The 7,610-nt window shown below is 35.8% G+C and overlaps 1 pseudogene; it reads left to right on the plus strand.

Annotated features, from left to right (window-relative positions):
- Nucleotides 1–1,468: 1,468 nt before the first annotated feature.
- Nucleotides 1,469–3,156, plus strand: LOC129354201 (G-protein coupled receptor 4-like; annotated as a pseudogene).
- Nucleotides 3,157–7,610: the final 4,454 nt, after the last annotated feature.

Below are 7,610 nucleotides of genomic sequence, written 5' to 3' on the forward strand. Positions count from 1 at the left end.
AGGTATTTACATTTCTTGTAATGTAAATATACTTCAATTTACAATACAAAACAAAACTGTATCAGAAAAGTTACCATCAATGCTTGGCTTATGTAATTATTTGTGATTATTACCTGCATTTATTATTATAGAACGTATTAAAGTTACATTTCTTTAGTTGAATGGGATCCATCCAAAGCTGGAACAAAAAAAGGGCCAACAAATATTGTTTTGAGCCTCCTTAGATTGTTTCTAAGGAGGCTCACAAAGTTTCAAGTTGATAAGTCAGTGATGATCCTATTTTATAGATCCTATTTTGAATCTGTGTTGACATTTTCTCTCCTCTGTTGGCTTGGAAATCTTATTAGGTCAAGAAATGCCCTTAGCAGAGTAACATTCTAGCACTAAGATCTTAGGGGTTGATCAATGCTCACTTACAGAACTGTGTAAAATACAAATAATTAGGAAAATTAAAGCTATCATGGCTGGTAGTTCTCATCCTTTAAATGCTGAGTTCCAGTTTCTGCCTTCTGGCATCAGGCTCAGACTTCCTACACAAATCATACAAATAGCAAGGGAAAAAATACATAATACTGTGTAAATAACATGTCACAATAAGCCTTACAAACAACAACTTTTTTCAACATAAATGTCCCCAAATATAGCTCAATGTTGTCTCAGAAGTACCATGAAAACACCAACATCTACTGGCTGGGAAGAATTACTGCCAGCACGAAACGCTATAAAACATTTCAGCCTTGTGCAGAAACGTCTGCCAAAAAAATAATCTGAATTTTCAGAGGAATTGTTGCCAAAAAATATTTTGCAGCTCTTTTTTAGGTGAATTGAACAACAGAAAAATGACAAGGTATATTATAATTTCAAAACATTACAATTACAAAATGACAAGGTGACATTGCAATGCAAGTTCTGAGGAAGTTAGTTCCACAGTCGGATATCAATTGCTTCACCGGTCCACCAATGAAAATTAAAAACTGACAAGGTGACATTGCAAAGTAATTGTAATGTGTTGTGTAGTTGTGTATAAATACTAATGCAACAGTATTAGATATAAATGAAATTCTTGCTAAAATATGTTTCATGATTGTCCTGTGATGAGTGGTTTTTGGCGCCCCCTACTGGTTGCTTATAAATTCAAAGGAAAACTGAAAATTCCAAACAGTCTGTTCAGCGCTCAACTGTGGTAAGCATCAAATCTGGTTCTCTTCTGAATAGTAATGGTAGTTGTGTTCAAAGACTAACGTGGAGCTTCGTCACAGTACACAGAGTGACTAGTGGACCAGTAGGGAAGCTCACTGGTCCACTAGTGACCAGTGAGCCTCCACTCACTGGTCACTAGTGAGTGACTAGAAATTTAAACAATTTCAAACTGAAGTTAAATGTAACTAAATATCCTCTGATTTCACATTTTTATTCCCTTTTCTGCACATCATTTCTGTTTACAGTTACTCCCATCATCAATATTAGGATGGAAGAGATGAACTCAAACATGACAGAAGAAAACAGTTTTCAATAACAGCAAAGGGAACGCCAATAGCACATTATTTCAAAATAATCCTAGTTCTGACTGGACTTTTTGGTTTAACCTTTTCAAAGTCTTACATTTGCTAAATCGGATCACCATTGGCATTGAACTTCCTTTCATTCTTATCGTGATGATTGCAATTTTTTCACAGGTGAGTACATTGAAACTTTAGCCTATTTATTAACAATCAATGTGATATTTGACTAAGAGTTCGTTCTTTAAACTGTGAAAAACTAAAAGAACACCCTTCCATCAATCTTTGTTGATGGAGAAAAGGTGACCTTTGACCCTGACATCCAGTCAGATATTCTGAAACATCATTCTGGTTTTATAGTAGAGAGGAAACTGCAGCTTGTATAACTGTGTGAGTTCTAAGTCAGGGGAAAAACCAACCCTACTGGGCTGCAGCTGGACAGAGACCTGATTCCAAATGTAACTTAATCCAGAGAGTAGAATTATGATACAGTTATTTTATGTTTTCATAAAACTGACTCATCCAGTTGCATGATATCTGGCTCCCTGACATCCGCTGGCTGGATATCTGGTATTGTAATTTCTGACAACCAGACATTTGGTTTCTGGTCACCGGATGTCAGGGTCAAAGGTCACCTGTCAGAAAAGTTTGATGAAAGGGTTTATTTATCTTTAGTGTTTTATGATGGTTTTGTCTTATGTCAGGTTTAAGTCTGTCTTGTCCCTAGAAATGACTGGAATGTTTGGAATAAGCAACATTTTAATATCAATAACACAATATTATCATTCCATTAATATTTTTCTGTTTTTTTTTTTTTCTCACAGGTGAGAAAGGGTCAGGATGTTCCAGTCTATGTCATCAACCTCCTCGTCTCTGATATCTTTCAGCTCTGCTGCAGGATTCCAGCAGATTTTAGATTACCTGGTAAAATTGATGCCATATACTTGGATGTGATATATGTTTGTACAATGGTCAGTGTTGGATTCATGGTGTGTATCTCCTTTGAAAGATATGTTTCCATGTTTACTCCTTTTGTCTGATATAAAAACAGTAATCTGCCCTTAATAGCCTTCAGAGACTAAACATGTCTTTCTGTTATTGCAGGTATCTGGTCATTACCAAACCTCTCTGGTACAGATTCAGGAGAAGGAACAAGAGATATGTGTTGGTCTGCATTGTGGTCTGGATACTTCCATTTTTTTATCCAGTACTTGCCGATGAGATTAAGGAACATGAGGTGGCTGACGGCTTCTCCATATTTTTTTTCGCCCTGCCTTTTCCCTTCTTCATCTTCTTCCTGGTTGGGACTATCAAAGCTCTGTCTGCAGCGCTCGGTGTCCCAGCAGATGAAACGACGAATAGTAGCCATTCAGGTTTCTGTGCTGATTATTTACACTCTGCTTTATCTGCCCATGATCATTTTGATCTTAGGTAAATTTCAATTATTGTATGATGAAGTCTACTTAAGTGTCTATATTATCACTTCAATATGTCTTTTTCTTAGTCCTTCGCTGACACAACTTTGTATTTGTTCACTCGGAAAACCATCCTGGATAAGTTTCTGGCTTCTATCTGTTTTTGTAAAATATCTACCATTCTGGAGACGATCAGCACAGATCATGAAAGCAGGACTGAAACAAATACTGAGGCTGTTTAGGTTTTAATATCTGTTATGATACAAAATAGCATCCAGAGTTCATTTGCTGGCGCTGAAAATCATATTTCCTGGTACGACCACCATCGTTTGCTACATTATATATGCAAATGTACATATCTTTACATATATTATCACATATATACTCACTATTTTACAGTTGAAGTGGTTGTTATAATTCTGAGTTATTAACTGTGAAATGTTTTCTTCCACTGACTTTATATTTTCTTTTCTTTTTATGTAAACAAATTGTTCATGTGTTCTTGTGCATGTATGTCATAATGATGCTTAGTGAACTGAAGATGTAGGCAGAATTTGAGACAGAATAAAGGGTTTATTGAAAATTAACACAAAATAGCTGAGAGACTATCACTGAGGAAAACAGAAGGAACTGACAAAGAATAGAAAACTAAGATAGAAACAACAAAAAAATGATATCTAGGCTGGGCATTATAGAAGGAAATAATGAAACATCAAAACACAATAGAAACGTAGAAACTAAACAACCCAGGATCATAAAATGCTTCATTTCTTCTTATTGATGCCGAATGAAAGTTTATTCTGACCTGCATCTAAAAACTATCTGTGTCTTTCTGAAAGTCTCTGCACGGCTTCCAACTGGGAAGATTTTGTATTTGTGCTGATGTTTTACTTATTAAAATGAGTGTTTAACTCATTCTGACATGTGGTTTAAATATTAATTTATTGCTCTTTGAGGTAAACCATAACATTATGAAGCAAACACACAAAACGGTAAATATAAAATAAATCTGGAATATCAAAACTAATTTATTTTAACCAGTTTGATTCCATCCAAAACTGTAAGTTGGATCCTGATTCTAAAATTATATTTTTCATTGATTTAATCTAAAACCTGTTGTGCAAAGTGCAAAGCTTTTCATTATCTCTGAATATATTCAAGAGATATTTGTAGGTTTGAAGACAAAAATAAGGCAACAAAACCAGAGACAGTTAAAAGAGTCAGAAACTCAAAAAGATTTATTTAGCTTATCTGTCATAATTTCTCTTAGTAAATAATGATATAGGCCTCAGCTCACAGTAGGAGCCTGAGCTCACAGTGATCAATGCCGCAACAAAGTTTTCTGTGATGATGTTGCTATGGTATCTTGTACCAAAACCATCATGTTGGAGAAATTGTGATATTATTAATCAAATATGTGTTATTCTCATTGGTATTTATAATGTATCCTTATTTTATGTGTTCCTTTTAGTTAATCTTATTATATAATTAAAAATATTTCTGTATTGTTGTCAGCAGCCAGAGGAGCCTGTTCAGTGACAGACTGCTGCTTCCCAAGTGCCGGACCAATAGATTCAAGAACTCCTTTGTCCCCCACGCCTTCAGACTGTACAACTCCTCACTGGGGGGTCGGAGGTGACACAGGACAGAGGGAAGAAGGAGTAGTTTTTCTACAAATGTGAACTCCATATTTATCAGGCCAAACCATACAGTGCAATACCATATCACTGGTCAATCTATCCACCAAATTGCTATAATTTTTTTGTGTTGTATTATATTCTTTGTTTTGTATTTAATTTGTATTTTTTTGTATTCTTTTGTGTATGCTTACTGTGTGCCACATTTTTGCCTGTGAGCTGCTGGTAACTATAATTTCCTGAGGGAGTCTTCCCAAGGGATCAATAAAGTCAAGTCTAAGTCTCTAAGTCTAAGTCTTACTCTGATTTCTTTCTCAGAAGGCCTCACTGATTAAAAGCAGAGACAACAGTCTTCTTGCAGTGTTATCTCTTGGGAAGAGCTGTGCTTCGTTTGAGTTGCTGGATTGCTACAAAACTGTCACTGTGAAGATTGACTAAATATTCTGTTTAACTTTGTGCCTGGAAGGAGATTATCAAGTGGAGAATAATTGTGTGTTAGTTAGTGAATAACATTTGACGCTGTAGCTGTGTGATGAGTTGTTTCCCCTCCCTTTAGAGCTACAGCGTCCTTGTGATTAGGGATCCTGAAAACAATAAAAAGAGAGGAGCTGACAAAATATGCTTCAGAGCGGTAGGAGATTGTAACTGAAAGCACATCTCTGTCTGTTTTCCTCGTGAGTAAGAAAGAATCTAACTCTTTTGTCTTTTCTGTCTTTGTTAATGTATGTTCAACAGGTGTTAACCCTAACATAAATTTGGTCCTTCGAGCCGGATGTCAAAATACCAGACGGATTCCGGCAGGTGTGGTGGACCCCAGTAAGACCGTGCACACGGCAAGAAAACCTGTTAAAGGGCTGGGTTCGGCCGGCCTGCTGGGATCTGAAGGTTGACAACACTCCAGGGAAAGACAAGAGAGGGTGAGTGATTTGTCTTTAAAAAGTGGCGAATTACGTTTTAGAGAGGAAGTCATTCTTCTGTGTGAGAGAAGAGTGACTTCTTCTTTGACTGAGGGTCGTTGCACGTACATATGAAAAACCCTGTCAATTCTAGACTCTAACAGGTAAAAGTAGTGCACAAAATCCGTGTAGGGCAGCGGAGTCCCAGCGCAACGTTCCACGATGAGGTGTACGGACCCTGGTGCTGGAAGGTTGGAGACCTTGTCCTGTTGTGGGCAAGAACAGCAGCCCAACTAATATCTGCACTGTTGTGGGCAGAAACAGCAGCCCAACTGCCCGCAGACTAAATGGACTGCGGAGTCCGGCGATAACAAGCACTTAAATTCCTCTTTTGTCTTTTCTGTCTTTGTTAATGTATCAACAGGTGTTAACCCTAACACATCAGAAAAACTTTTTTCACAATTAATCACTTTTTTCTTTATTTCCTTATGAAATGGAGTAAAACTGTCAAAACACAATCAGCTCAGAATTAGCTCAGAACAGAAAAGGTTTTCCATTCAGTCATACATTAGCAGTAACAATACTATCTCAGAAGGACAAATAACTCTTATACTAAGTTGCAATAAAACATGTCTGTTCAGTGTTTCTTCCTCTAACAAACATAAACTTTCTGCCTGAATGATCCAAAAATGTAGCAGTTCCCTAAAACACCAATAGGTGGCAGCAACACTCGATGTAAAATCAAATCTTCACAGTGGAAATGGCTGAAGGACAGAACATCTTCACTGTCTCCTCACAGCAAAGAGGAAGAGAAAGTCATCCTGAATGTTTCAGCAGAAGAAATGGTAGTAAAATCGTTTGGTTCTCTTATTTAATAATAATAATAAATAATAATAATAAATAATATTTGAAAAGTAGTTATGAAGATAAATTATGCTGCAGTTGATCTTGTGGATTTTTATTTTCATTTCAGCTACTTTCAGTGTAAACAACCTAATTTTAATATTCATATTGAGAGAACAAATGATTAGATAAACATCATTTGCTTTATCAATGCTGCTAGAAGGATTTTGCTGTTCAATGAAAATCTACAGTTTTGCTATAAATTGATCTTAAACAATTAAACAATTTAATCAGACACTGAATTATGTAAATCATCAGCAACTTGCCACATCACCAACATACAACGTATAAATTTCTGTGCAGACCAACACAATGTAGCGCATGATTGTAAAATGATAAAGCTCTACTTGCACCGCTGCCATGTTTAGAGCTTTTTTCTAATTCTGTAGAGCCAGACATTTGATAGAAACCGCCTTCCAGAGACATTGTTCTCACCTTGTACGTGAAGACATGCTGAATATTAGTGTCTGTGTATTACTATTCATCTGGTTTTTATGTAATAATTTTGAAAAAAATAAAGATTTTTATACATTTTTTATATCAAGCAATGTTGTGTACAGTTTGTTCAGAAAGAACATGATGGACTTGGTCAGATGAAGAGATGTTGGCTTGTTTAGCATTTGTTCTCAGGTTATTAATATGTTTTATATACATTGTGCTAAATTAGTCCTCAAAATATTTCACAAGACAACCACATCCATCCATATAAATGTCTGTGTGTCTGAGTTTAATTCAGGTCAGAAAACAAAGAGGCAAGAAGGTCTGAATGCAGGAGAAAAAAGTAGCTCTGGGATTATGATCCAACATTTAACATGTTCATCTAAAACATATTAAGTCCAAAGAACAAAAGAAAAAAATCTTTCAAAGCTATATTTTTTAACAGTTTTATGTTTTTTTTATTATACTTATTATCGTAGTCATTTAAATTAAGGTATGCAACAAAAAATAACTGTTTTTATGTTGTAGTTCAATGGATGGGATGGTTTTAATTGGTCACTACAAAGTAGGAATCATTCATACTTTACTTCCAAATGAAAAAAGGAATAATCTGTGAGGAGAAACCAGACTTGATGGATCTTGTGCCATCCATAGAGAAGGCGTGATCATGCAGAACAGAATCCAGCAGAACCAGAGAACTTTCAAATCTTTAACAAAACAGGTTTAAGCTGAAGTAGAGCCAAAATCTGGGAGAGAAAATAAGCAGTCTGCTCTAAAATGCAAAATACATGCTATTGTTGCCTTTGACTAATAGCATTGATC

This window comes from Poeciliopsis prolifica, unplaced genomic scaffold, assembly GCF_027474105.1.
Source record: "Poeciliopsis prolifica strain line A6 unplaced genomic scaffold, Auburn_PproV2 SCAFFOLD106, whole genome shotgun sequence".
Classification (NCBI taxonomy): Eukaryota; Metazoa; Chordata; class Actinopteri; order Cyprinodontiformes; family Poeciliidae; genus Poeciliopsis; species Poeciliopsis prolifica.